The sequence below is a fragment of the Ipomoea nil genome, unplaced genomic scaffold, assembly GCF_001879475.1.
Source record: "Ipomoea nil cultivar Tokyo-kokei standard unplaced genomic scaffold, Asagao_1.1 scaffold0878, whole genome shotgun sequence".
Lineage (NCBI taxonomy): Eukaryota > Viridiplantae > Streptophyta > Magnoliopsida > Solanales > Convolvulaceae > Ipomoea > Ipomoea nil.
In genome coordinates, this window is record NW_017617306.1 from 583,799 (window position 1) to 597,816 (window position 14,018).

General features: G+C 33.7%; 9 non-coding genes across 9 annotated transcripts; all 9 read left to right on the plus strand.

Annotated features, from left to right (window-relative positions):
- Positions 1-770: 770 nt before the first annotated feature.
- Positions 771-843, plus strand: TRNAR-ACG. Its single transcript has one exon. It is a non-coding gene; the product is annotated as a tRNA-Arg (tRNA).
- Positions 844-2,618: 1,775 nt separating this feature from the next.
- On the plus strand, positions 2,619-2,691 carry TRNAC-ACA. Its single transcript has one exon. It is a non-coding gene; the product is annotated as a tRNA-Cys (tRNA).
- A 1,564-nt stretch (positions 2,692-4,255) lies between these two features.
- On the plus strand, positions 4,256-4,327 carry TRNAC-GCA. Its single transcript has one exon. It is a non-coding gene; the product is annotated as a tRNA-Cys (tRNA).
- A 137-nt stretch (positions 4,328-4,464) lies between these two features.
- Positions 4,465-4,537, plus strand: TRNAR-ACG. The gene has a single exon. It is a non-coding gene; the product is annotated as a tRNA-Arg (tRNA).
- Positions 4,538-6,312: 1,775 nt separating this feature from the next.
- TRNAC-ACA lies at positions 6,313-6,385 on the plus strand. Its single transcript has one exon. It is a non-coding gene; the product is annotated as a tRNA-Cys (tRNA).
- Positions 6,386-8,159: 1,774 nt separating this feature from the next.
- Positions 8,160-8,232, plus strand: TRNAC-ACA. The gene has a single exon. It is a non-coding gene; the product is annotated as a tRNA-Cys (tRNA).
- Positions 8,233-11,643: 3,411 nt separating this feature from the next.
- TRNAC-GCA lies at positions 11,644-11,715 on the plus strand. The gene has a single exon. It is a non-coding gene; the product is annotated as a tRNA-Cys (tRNA).
- Positions 11,716-11,852: 137 nt separating this feature from the next.
- On the plus strand, positions 11,853-11,925 carry TRNAR-ACG. Its single transcript has one exon. It is a non-coding gene; the product is annotated as a tRNA-Arg (tRNA).
- Positions 11,926-13,705: 1,780 nt separating this feature from the next.
- On the plus strand, positions 13,706-13,778 carry TRNAR-ACG. Its single transcript has one exon. It is a non-coding gene; the product is annotated as a tRNA-Arg (tRNA).
- The last annotated feature ends 240 nt before the right edge of the window (positions 13,779-14,018 follow it).

Genomic DNA, 14,018 nt, shown 5'->3' on the forward strand with positions numbered 1-14,018 from the left:
CAACCTTTCTTGCTACAAGAGGAAACTAAAAGCTGCGGTTAAATTTAATTTATGCCCCTCTTCTATCAGACAAGCATGTTGGAAAACTAATGAACCAAGTCAATTTACGAAAATAATATAATATATATATCTATACTCACAGGAGAGAGAACATCTATGCCATACAATTCAATAAGCCAATAAAAGACCCTTGTATAAATAGTGTTGCAAATCTACTTCCTAAATCAATGCGGGACAAAATCTCATCTTTTTCCCTTCATTTTTCCAACTCGATCAATGGGTCTAGTTTGAGAATCAATATATCATTCACCCATTATCCGTTTTGAGTGTACAATATATCAATCTCTTCGTCTCACTACGAAGAACCCGAATCCAATTTGACAAGACCCAAATCGGAAGTGGACCCCACTGATAATTGTACAACAAAATAGCCACTTAAAATGCAATTTTTCCAACAGATTAAAGCATTTGCTTATTGAAGTTCTGATTATCAACATAAATGCAATTACATAAATTTTTTGTAGAAGTCATAGTTGGAATAATGTCCAATTTAACATCTAAGGGTCTTTAGCTCAGTGGTAGAGCATTTGATTGCAGATCATGAGGTCATCGGTTCAAACTCGGTATGGCCCTTATGTTGTTCGTAATATTAATTTTATTTTCTTATATTTTAATTTTAAATCATAAAAACACAGCACTCCTTGGCCCAATGAATAAGTTCTACAAACGTTTAAAGATATTAATGTTTAAATTTAATTGCAAAAGCATTGGACTTCGTGGCCCAATGGATAAGGCGCTGGTCTACGAAACCAGAGATTCTGGGTTCGATCCCCAGCGGAGACGTAATTTAAACATTTCTTTCACTACATCTTTGTATGCCAAGAATTCATAAAAAATTCAAGTACTTATTTGTTTTAAAATTCAGAAGTAAAGCATCAAATCAACATTACTACATTAAAATACTCACACACAATGTGACAAAAATGATGATTTTTTTTTTCTTTGGGAATGGGATGTTGATAAAAGCAAACTATTTTAATCTTAGACAAAATCTAGAGTGGTTAATAAAAGCAAATTATACTAATCTTAGACAAAATCTGGAGGTGGTTAACCTGTTTGTGGCTGGAATATGTATGTTCTGGGTGGGTAGTCAGCATTTGGAAGAGCAAGACTTTTTTGCAAATATCTTACTGAACTTCTTAGCTATTGTCCAAATCCAAATGTCTGGTTTAGCATGCACCATAAACCAACTTTTCTGAAAATAGACCTCTTCTAAATCAACATCTCAGGCCATAGTAGTTCACCCATCATTGTTTGAAAAATACCTTTCTAAATATCATCTCTTATGCTAACTTTTGCCCATTTTCTTATAGATATCGCTACTGAAGCACACAGCATTGTTGCAGAAAGCTGAGTGAAATTCGTCAGATTGAGCAGTGAGGTGTTGTACTTGTTCTCTTATAATATCTCTGCCATTAGCATTAGCGGTGTTGTACTTGTTCCAGGGCTCAGATTCTCATCCCTGAAAATCGGATTGTCTTTCTTGTCTATCAGGATAGATACAACTTTTTTCGCCATCCTATTTCTACTTCTCCTTTTACTTGTATCTATCTTCATTTCCTTTTCAACTAAGGGTAGTGACATTGGCACGAATTTAAGCCATCCAAGAGGCAGCAGCGCATCAAGAAATTGGATGATACTATCCCAACCGACATACTTGTGTAATCTATTTCACAACTTTGTTGAGTAAAGAAATCCAATATTATCATTAACTCAACCTTTCAAAAAAAAAAAAAGGAATCGAATTTTGCTTGCTTTGTAAACTAAAAATCTCATGTTCCTAATCTGAAAACAACCTTTCATGCGACAAGAGGGAACTAAAAGCTGCGGTTAACTTTAATTTATGCCCCTGTTCTATTAGACAAGCATGTTGGAAAACTAATGAACCAAGTCGATTTACGAAAATAATATAATATATATATACTCACAGGAGGGAGAACATCTATGTTATACAATTCAATAAGCTAATACAAGACCCTTGTATAAATAGTGGTGCAAATCTACTTCCCAAATCAATGTGGGACAAAATCTCATCTTTTTCCCTTCATTTTTCCAACTCGATCAATGTGTCTAGTTTGAGAATCAATATATCATTCACCCATTATCCGTTTTGAGTGTACAATATATCAATCTCTTCGTCTCACTACGAAGAACCCGAATCCACTTTGACAAGACCCAAATCGGAAGTGGATCCCACTGATAATTGTACAACAAAATAGCCACTTAAAATGCAATTTTTCCAACAGATTAAAGCATTTGCTTATTGAAGTTCTGATTATCAACATAAATGCAATTAGCAAAATTTTTTGTAGAAGTCATAGAGGGAAAAATGTCCAATTTTGCATCTAAGGGTCTTTAGCTCAATGGCAGAGCATTTGACTGCAGAGCAAGAGGTCACCGGTTCGAACTTGGTAGGGCCCTTATGTTGTTCCTAATATTAATTTTATTTATTTATTTTTAAATTTTAAATCATAAAAACACAACACTCCCTGGCCCAATGAATAAGTTCTACAAAAGTTAAAAGATATTAATGTTTAAATTTAATTGCAAAAGCATTGGACTTCGTGGCCCAATGGATAAGGCGCTGGTTTACAAAACCAGAGATTCTGGATTCGATCCCCATCGGAGTCGTAATTTAAACATTTCTTTCACCACATCTTTGTAGGCCAAGAATTCATTAAAAATTCAAGTATTTATTTGTTTTAAAATTCAGAAGTAAAGCATCAAATCAACATTACTACATTAAAATACTCACACACAATGTGACAAAAATGATGATTTTTTTTTCTTTAGGAATGGGATGTTGATAAAAGCAAACTATTTTAATCTTAGACAAAATCTGGAGTGGTTAATAAAAGCAAATTATACTAATCTTAGACAAAATCTGGAGGTGGTTAACCTGTTTGTGGCTGGAATATGTAAGTTCTGGGTGGGTAGTCAGCATTTGGCAGAGCAAGACTTTTTTGCAAATATCTTATTGAACTTCTTAGCTATTGTCCAAATCCAAATGTCTTGTTTAGCATGCACAATAAACTAACTTTTCTAAAACTAGACCTCTTCTAAATCAACATCTCAGGCCATAGTAGTTCACGAATCATTATTTGAAAAATACCTTTCTAAATATCATCTCTTATGCTAACTTTTGCCTATTTTCTTGTAGATATCGCAACTGAAGCACACAACATTATTGCAGAAAGCTGAGTGAAATTCGTCAGATTGAGCAGTGAGGTGTTGTATTTGTTCTCTTATAATATCTCTGCCATTAGCATTAGCGGTGTTGTACATGTTCCAGGGCTCAGATTCTCATCTCAGAAAATCGGATTGTCTTTCTTGTCTATCAGGATAGAAACAACTTATTCCGCCATCCTATTTCTACTTCTCCTTTTACTTGTATCTATCTTCATTTCCTTTTCAACTAAGGGTAGTGACATTGGCACGAATTTAAGCCATCCAAAAGGCAGCAGCGCATCAAGAAATTTAATGGTACTATCCTAACCGACATACTTGTGTAATCTATTTCACAACTTTGTTGAGTAAAGAAATCCAATATTATCATTAACTAAACCTTTCAAATAAAAAAAAGGAATGGAATTTTGCTTGCTTTGTAAACTAAAAATCTCATGTTCCTAATCTGAAAACAACCTTTCATGCGACAAGAGGGAACTAAAAGCTGCGGTTAACTTTAATTTATGCCCCTGTTCTATTAGACAAGCATGTTGGAAAACTAATGAACCAAGTCGATTTACGAAAATAATATAATATATATATACTCACAGGAGGGAGAACATCTATGTTATACAATTCAATAAGCTAATAAAAGACCCTTGTATAAATAGTGGTGCAAATCTACTTCCCAAATCAATGTGGGAAAAAATCTCATCTTTTTCCCTTCATTTTTCCAACTCGATCAATGGGTCTACTTTGAGAATCAATATATCATTCACCCATTATCCGTTTTGAGTGTACAATATATCAATCTCTTCGTCTCACTACGAAGAACCCGAATCCACTTTGACAAGACCCAAATCGGAAGTGGACACCACTGATAATTGTACAACAAAATAGCCACTTAAAATGCAATTTTTCCAACAGATTAAAGCATTTGCTTATTGAAGTTCTGATTATCAACATAAATGCAATTAGCTAAATTTTTTGTAGAAGTCATAGATGGAAAAATGTCCAATTTTGCATCTAAGGGTCTTTAGCTCAGTGGCAGAGCATTTGACTGCAGATTAAGAAGTCATTGGTTCAAACCCGGTAGGGCCCTTATGTTGTTCCTAATATTAATTTTATTTATTTATTTTTTAATTTTAAATCATAAAAACACAGCACTCCTTGGCCCAATGAACAAGTTCTACAAACGTTTAAAGATATTAATGTTTAAATTTAATTGCAAAAGCATTGGACTTCGTGGCCCAATGGATAAGGCACTGGTCTACGAAACCAGAGATTCTGGGTTCAATCCCCAGCGGAGTCGTAATTTAAACATTTCTTTCACCACATCTTTGTAGGCCAAGAATTCATAAAAAATTCAAGTATTTACTTGTTTTAAAATTCAGAAGTAAAGTATCAAATCAACATTACTACATTAAAATACTCACACACAATGTGACAAAAATGATGATTTTTTTTTTCTTTAGGAATGGGATGTTGATAAAAGCAAACTATTTTAATCTTAGACAAAATCTGGAGTGGTTAATAAAAGCAAATTATACTAATCTTAGACAAAATCTGGAGGTGGTTAACCTGTTTGTGGCTGGAATATGTAAGTTCTGGGTGGGTAGTCAGCATTTGGCAGAGCAACACTTTTTTGCAAATATCTTATTGAACTTCATAGCTATTGTCCAAATCCAAATGTCTTGTTTAGCATGCGCAATAAACTAACTTTTCTAAAAATAGACCTCTTCTAAATCAACATCTCAGGCCATAGTAGTTCACGAATCATTATTTGAAAAATACCTTTCTATATATCATCTCTTATGCTAACTTTTGCCTATTTTCTTGTAGATATCGCAACTGAAGCACACAACATTATTGCAGAAAGCTGAGTGAAATTCGTCAGATTGAGCAGTGAGGTGTTGTATTTGTTCTCTTATAATATCTCTGCCATTAGCATTAGCGGTGTTGTACATGTTCCAGGGCTCAGATTCTCATCTCTGAAAATCGGATTGTCTTTCTTGTCTATCAGGATAGAAACAACTTTTTCCGCCATCCTATTTCTACTTCTCCTTTTACTTGTATCTATCTTCATTTCCTTTTCAACTAAGGGTAGTGACATTGGCACGAATTTAAGCCATCCAAGAGGCAGCAGCGCATCAAGAAATTTAATGGTACTATCCCAACCGACATACTTGTGTAATCTATTTCACAACTTTGTTGAGTAAAGAAATCCACTATTATCATTAACTAAACCTTTCAAATAAAAAAAAAGGAATGGAATTTTGCTTGCTTTGTAAACTAAAAATCTCATGATCCTAATCTGAAAACAACCTTTCATGCGACAAGAGGGAACTAAAAGCTGCGGTTAACTTTAATTTATGCCCCTGTTCTATTAGACAAGCATGTTGGAAAACTAATGAACCAAGTCGATTTACGAAAATAATATAATATATATATACTCACAGGAGGGAGAACATCTATGTTATACAATTCAATAAGCTAATAAAAGACCCTTGTATAAATAGTGGTGCAAATCTACTTCCCAAATCAATGTGGGACAAAATCTCATCTTTTTCCCTTCATTTTTCCAACTCGATCAATGGGTCTACTTTGAGAATCAATATATCATTCACCCATTATCTGTTTTGAGTGTACAATATATCAATCTCTTCGTCTCACTACGAAGAACCCGAATCCACTTTGACAAGACCCAAATCGGAAGTGGAACCCACTGATAATTGTACAACAAAATAGCCACTTAAAATGCAATTTTTCCAACAGATTAAAGCATTTGCTTATTGAAGTTCTGATTATCAACATAAATGCAATTAGCAAAATTTTTTGTAGAAGTCATAGAGGGAAAAATGTCCAATTTTGCATCTAAGGGTCTTTAGCTCAATGGCAGAGCATTTGACTGCAGAGCAAGAGGTCACCGGTTCGAACTTGGTAGGGCCCTTATGTTGTTCCTAATATTAATTTTATTTATTTATTTTTAAATTTTAAATCATAAAAACACAACTCTCCCTGGCCCAATGAATAAGTTCTACAAAAGTTAAAAGATATTAATGTTTAAATTTAATTGCAAAAGCATTGGACTTCGTGGCCCAATGGATAAGGCGCTGGTTTACAAAACCAGAGATTCTGGATTCGATCCCCATCGGAGTCGTAATTAAAACATTTCTTTCACCACATCTTTGTAGGCCAAGAATTCATTAAAAATTCAAGTATTTATTTGTTTTAAAATTCAGAAGTAAAGCATCAAATCAACATTACTACATTAAAATACTCACACACAATGTGACAAAAATGATGATTTTTTTTTTCTTTAGGAATGGGATGTTGATAAAAGCAAACTATTTTAATCTTAGACAAAATCTGGAGTGGTTAATAAAAGCAAATTATACTAATCTTAGACAAAATCTGGAGGTGGTTAACCTGTTTGTGGCTGGAATATGTAAGTTCTGGGTGGGTAGTCAGCATTTGGCAGAGCAAGACTTTTTTGCAAATATCTTATTGAACTTCTTAGCTATTGTCCAAATCCAAATGTCTTGTTTAGCATGCACAATAAACTAACTTTTCTAAAAATAGACCTCTTCTAAATCAACATCTCAGGCCATAGTAGTTCACGAATCATTATTTGAAAAATACCTTTCTAAATATCATCTCTTATGCTAACTTTTGCCTATTTTCTTGTAGATATCGCAACTGAAGCACACAGCATTGTTGCAGAAAGCTGAGTGAAATTCGTCAGATTGAGCAGTGAGGTGTTGTATTTTTTCTCTTATAATATCTCTGCCATTAGCATTAGCGGTGTTGTACATGTTCCAGGGCTTAGATTCTCATCTCTGAAAATCGGATTGTCTTTCTTGTCTATCAGGATAGAAACAACTTTTTCCGCCATGCTATTTCTACTTTTCCTTTTACTTGTATCTATCTTCATTTCCTTTTCAACTAAGGGTAGTGACATTGGCACGAATTTAAGCCATCCAAGAGGCAGCAGCGCATCAAGAAATTTAATGGTACTATCCCAACCGACATACTTGTGTAATCTATTTCACAACTTTGTTGAGTAAAGAAATCCAATATTATCATTAACTAAACCTTTCAAATAAAAAAAAGGAATGGAATTTTGCTTGCTTTGTAAACTAAAAATCTCATGTTCCTAATCTGAAAACAACCTTTCATGCGACAAGAGGGAACTAAAAGCTGCGGTTAACTTTAATTTATACCCCTGTTCTATTAGACAAGCATGTTGGAAAACTAATGAACCAAGTCGATTTACGAAAATAATATAATATATATATACTCACAGGAGGGAGAACATCTATGTTATACAATTCAATAAGCTAATAAAAGACCCTTGTATAAATGGTGGTGCAAATCTATTTCCCAAATCAATGTGGGACAAAATCTCATCTTTTTCCCTTCATTTTTCCAACTCGATCAATGGGTCTACTTTGAGAATCAATATATCATTCACCCATTATCCGTTTTGAGTGTACAATATATCAATCTCTTCGTCTCACTACGAAGAACCCGAATCCACTTTGACAAGACCCAAATCGGAAGTGGAACCCACTGATAATTGTACAACAAAATAGCCACTTAAAATGCAATTTTTCCAACAGATTAAAGCATTTGCTTATTGAAGTTCTGATTATCAACATAAATGCAATTAGCAAAATTTTTTGTAGAAGTCATAGAGGGAAAAATGTCCAATTTTGCATCTAAGGGTCTTTAGCTCAATGGCAGAGCATTTGACTGCAGAGCAAGAGGTCACCGGTTCGAACTTGGTAGGGCCCTTATGTTGTTCCTAATATTAATTTTATTTATTTATTTTTAAATTTTAAATCATAAAAACACAACACTCCCTGGCCCAATGAATAAGTTCTACAAAAGTTAAAAGATATTAATGTTTAAATTTAATTGCAAAAGCATTGGACTTCGTGGCCCAATGGATAAGGCGCTGGTTTACAAAACCAGAGATTCTGGATTCGATCCCCATCGGAGTCGTAATTTATACATTTCTTTCACCACATCTTTGTAGGCCAAGAATTCATTAAAAATTCAAGTATTTATTTGTTTTAAAATTCAGAAGTAAAGCATCAAATCAACATTACTACATTAAAATACTCACACACAATGTGACAAAAATGATGATTTTTTTTTCTTTAGGAATGGGATGTTGATAAAAGCAAACTATTTTAATCTTAGACAAAATCTGGAGTGGTTAATAAAAGCAAATTATACTAATCTTAGACAAAATCTGGAGGTGGTTAACCTGTTTGTGGCTGGAATATGTAAGTTCTGGGTGGGGTAGTCAGCATTTGGCAGAGCAAGACTTTTTTGCAAATATCTTATTGAACTTCTTAGCTATTGTCCAAATCCAAATGTCTTGTTTAGCATGCACAATAAACTAACTTTTCTAAAAATAGACCTCTTCTAAATCAACATCTCAGGCCATAGTAGTTCACGAATCATTATTTGAAAAATACCTTTCTAAATATCATCTCTTATGCTAACTTTTGCCTATTTTCTTGTAGATATCGCAACTGAAGCACACAACATTATTGCAGAAAGCTGAGTGAAATTCGTCAGATTGAGCAGTGAGGTGTTGTATTTTTTCTCTTATAATATCTCTACCATTAGCATTAGCGGTGTTGTACATGTTCCAGGGCTTAGATTCTCATCTCTGAAAATCGGATTGTCTTTCTTGTCTATCAGGATAGAAACAACTTTTTCCGCCATGCTATTTCTACTTTTCCTTTTACTTGTATCTATCTTCATTTCCTTTTCAACTAAGGGTAGTGACATTGGCACGAATTTAAGCCATCCAAGAGGCAGCAGCGCATCAAGAAATTTAATGGTACTATCCCAACCGACATACTTGTGTAATCTATTTCACAACTTTGTTGAGTAAAGAAATCCAATATTATCATTAACTAAACCTTTCAAATAAAAAAAAGGAATGGAATTTTGCTTGCTTTGTAAACTAAAAATCTCATGTTCCTAATCTGAAAACAACCTTTCATGCGACAAGAGGGAACTAAAAGCTGCGGTTAACTTTAATTTATACCCCTGTTCTATTAGACAAGCATGTTGGAAAACTAATGAACCAAGTCGATTTACGAAAATAATATAATATATATATACTCACAGGAGGGAGAACATCTATGTTATACAATTCAATAAGCTAATAAAAGACCCTTGTATAAATAGTGGTGCAAATCTATTTCCCAAATCAATGTGGGACAAAATCTCATCTTTTTCCCTTCATTTTTCCAACTCGATCAATGGGTCTACTTTGAGAATCAATATATCATTCACCCATTATCCGTTTTGAGTGTACAATATATCAATCTCTTCGTCTCACTACGAAGAACCCGAATCCACTTTGACAAGACCCAAATCGGAAGTGGAACCCACTGATAATTGTACAACAAAATAGCCACTTAAAATGCAATTTTTCCAACAGATTAAAGCATTTGCTTATTGAAGTTCTGATTATCAACATAAATGCAATTAGCAAAATTTTTTGTAGAAGTCATAGAGGGAAAAATGTCCAATTTTGCATCTAAGGGTCTTTAGCTCAATGGCAGAGCATTTGATTGCAGAGCAAGAGGTCACCGGTTCGAACTTGGTAGGGCCCTTATGTTGTTCCTAATATTAATTTTATTTATTTATTTTTAAATTTTAAATCATAAAAACACAACACTCCCTGGCCCAATGAATAAGTTCTACAAAAGTTAAAAGATATTAATGTTTAAATTTAATTGCAAAAGCATTGGACTTCGTGGCCCAATGGATAAGGCGCTGGTTTACAAAACTAGAGATTCTGGATTCGATCCCCATCGGAGTCGTAATTTATACATTTCTTTCACCACATCTTTGTAGGCCAAGAATTCATTAAAAATTCAAGTATTTATTTGTTTTAAAATTCAGAAGTAAAGCATCAAATCAACATTACTACATTAAAATACTCACACACAATGTGACAAAAATGATGATTTTTTTTTCTTTAGGAATGGGATGTTGATAAAAGCAAACTATTTTAATCTTAGACAAAATCTGGAGTGGTTAATAAAAGCAAATTATACTAATCTTAGACAAAATCTGGAGGTGGTTAACCTGTTTGTGGCTGGAATATGTAAGTTCTGGGTGGGTAGTCAGCATTTGGCAGAGCAAGACTTTTTTGCAAATATCTTATTGAACTTCTTAGCTATTGTCCAAATCCAAATGTCTTGTTTAGCATGCACAATAAACTAACTTTTCTAAAAATAGACCTCTTCTAAATCAACATCTCAGGCCATAGTAGTTCACGAATCATTATTTGAAAAATACCTTTCTAAATATCATCTCTTATGCTAACTTTTGCCTATTTTCTTGTAGATATCGCAACTGAAGCACACAACATTATTGCAGAAAGCTGAGTGAAATTCGTCAGATTGAGCAGTGAGGTGTTGTATTTTTTCTCTTATAATATCTCTGCCATTAGCATTAGCGGTGTTGTACATGTTCCAGGGCTTAGATTCTCATCTCTGAAAATCGGATTGTCTTTCTTGTCTATCAGGATAGAAACAACTTTTTCCGCCATGCTATTTCTACTTTTCCTTTTACTTGTATCTATCTTCATTTCCTTTTCAACTAAGGGTAGTGACATTGGCACGAATTTAAGCCATCCAAGAGGCAGCAGCGCATCAAGAAATTTAATGGTACTATCCCAACCGACATACTTGTGTAATCTATTTCACAACTTTGTTGAGTAAAGAAATCCAATATTATCATTAACTAAACCTTTCAAATAAAAAAAAGGAATGGAATTTTGCTTGCTTTGTAAACTAAAAATCTCATGTTCCTAATCTGAAAACAACCTTTCATGCGACAAGAGGGAACTAAAAGCTGCGGTTAACTTTAATTTATACCCCTGTTCTATTAGACAAGCATGTTGGAAAACTAATGAACCAAGTGGATTTACGAAAATAATATAATATATATATACTCACAGGAGGGAGAACATCTATGTTATACAATTCAATAAGCTAATAAAAGACCCTTGTATAAATAGTGGTGCAAATCTATTTCCCAAATCAATGTGGGACAAAATCTCATCTTTTTCCCTTCATTTTTCCAACTCGATCAATGGGTCTACTTTGAGAATCAATATATCATTCACCCATTATCCGTTTTGAGTGTACAATATATCAATCTCTTCGTCTCACTACGAAGAACCCGAATCCACTTTGACAAGACCCAAATCGGAAGTGGATCCCACTGATAATTGTACAACAAAATAGCCACTTAAAATGCAATTTTTCCAACAGATTAAAGCATTTGCTTATTGAAGTTCTGATTATCAACACAAATGCAATTAGCTAAATTTTTTGTAGAAGTCATAGTTGGAAAAATGTCCAACTTAGTATCTAAGGGTCTTTAGCTTAGTGGTAGAGCATTTGACTGCAGATCAAGAGGTCACTGGTTCAAACCCGGTAGGGCCCTTATGTTGTTCCTAATATTAATTTTATTTATTTATTTTTTAATTTTAAATCATAAAAACACAGCACTCCTTGGCCCAATGAATAAGTTCTACAAACGTTTAAAGATATTAATGTTTAAATTTAATTGCAAAAGCATTGGACTTCGTGGACCAATGGATAAGGCGTTGGTCTACGAAACCAGAGATTCTGGGTTCGATCCCCAGCGGAGTCGTAATTTAAACATTTCTTTCACCACATCTTTGTACGCCAAGAATTCATAAAAACTTCAAGTATTTATTTGTTTTAAAATTCAGAAGTAAAGCATCAAATCAACATTACTACATTAAAATACTCACACACAATGTGACAAAAATGATAATTTTTTTTTCTTTAGAAATGGGATGTTGATAAAAGCAAACTATTTTAATCTTACACAAAATCTGGAGTGGTTAATAAAAGCAAATTATACTAATCTTAGACAAAATCTGGAGGTGGTTAACCTGTTTGTGGCTGGAATATGTAAGTTCTGGGTGGGTAGTCAGCATTTGGCAGAGCAAGACTTTTTTGCAAATATCTTATTGAACTTCTTAGCTATTGTCCAAATCCAAATGTCTGGTTTAGCATGCACCATAAACCAACTTTTCTGAAAACAGACCTCTTCTAAATCAGCATCTCAGGCCATAGTAGATCACCCATCATTGTTTGAAAAATACATTTCGAAATATCATCTCTTATGCTAACTTTTGCCCATTTTCTTGTAGATATCGCTACTGAAGCACACAGCATTGTTGCAGAAAGCTGAGTGAAATTCGTCAGATTGAGCAGTGAGGTGTTGTACTTGTTCTCTTATAATATCTCTGCCATTAGCATTAGCGGTGTTATACTTGTTCCAGGGCTCAGATTCTCATCTCTGAAAATCGGATTGTCTTTCTTGTCTATCAGGATAGATACAACTTTTTCCGCCATCCTATTTCTACTTCTCCTTTTACTTGTATCTATCTTCATTTCCTTTTCAACTAAGGGTAGTGACATTGGCACGAATTTAAGCCATCCAAGAGGCAACAGCGCATCAAGAAATTGGATGATACTATCCCAACCGACATACTTGTGTAATCTATTTCACAACTTTGTTGAGCAAAGAAATCCAATATTATCATTACCTAAACCTTTCAAATAAAAAAAAAAAGGAATGGAATTTTGCTTGCTTTGTAAACTAAAAATCTCATGTTCCTAATCTGCAAACAACCTTTCTTGCGACAAGAGGAAACTAAAAGCTGTGGTTGGTTAACTTTAATTTATGCCCCTGTTCTATTAGACAAGCATGTTGGAAAACTAATGAACCAAGTCGATTTACGAAAATAATATAATATATATATACTCATAGGAGAGAGAACATCTATGCTATACAATTCAATAAGCCAATAAAAGACCCTTGTATAAATAGTGGTGCAAATCTACTTCCCAAATCAATGTGGGACAAAATCTCATCTTTTTCCCTTCATTTTTCCAACTCGATCAATGGGTCTACTTTGAGAATCAATATATCATTCACCCATTATCCGTTTTGAGTGTACAATATATCAATCTCTTCGTCTCACTAGGAAGAACCCGAATCCACTTTGACAAGACCCAAATCGGAAGTGGAACCCACTGATAATTGTACAACAAAATAGCCACTTAGAATGCAATTTTTCCAACAGATTAAAGCATTTGCTTATTGAAGTTCTGATTATCAACATAAATGCAATTAACTAAATTTTTTGTAGAAGTTATGGATGGAAAAATGTCCAATTTTGCATCTAAGGGTCTTTAGCTCAATGGCAGAGCATTTGACTGCAGATGAAGAGGTCATCGGTTCATACACGGTAGGGCCCTTATGTTGTTCCTAATATTAATTTTATTTATTTTTTTTTTAATTTTAAATCATAAAAACACAACACTTCTAGGCCCAATTTATAAGTTCTACAAACGTTTAAAGATATTAATGTTTAAATTTAATTACAAAAGCATTGGACTTCGTGGCCCAATGGATAAGGCGCTGGTTTACGAAACCAGAGATTCTGGGTTCGATCCCCTACGGAGTTGTAATTTAAACATTTCTTTCACCACATCTTTGTAGGCCAAGAATTCATAAAAAATTCAAGTATTTATTTGTTTTAAAATTCAGAAGTAAAGCATTAAATCAACATTACTACATTAAAATACTCACACACAATGTGACAAAAATGATGATTTTTTTTTTCTTTAGGAATGGGATGTTGGTAAAAGCAAACTATTTTATTCTTAGACAAAATCTGGAGTGGTTAATAAATTTTTCTTTAGGAA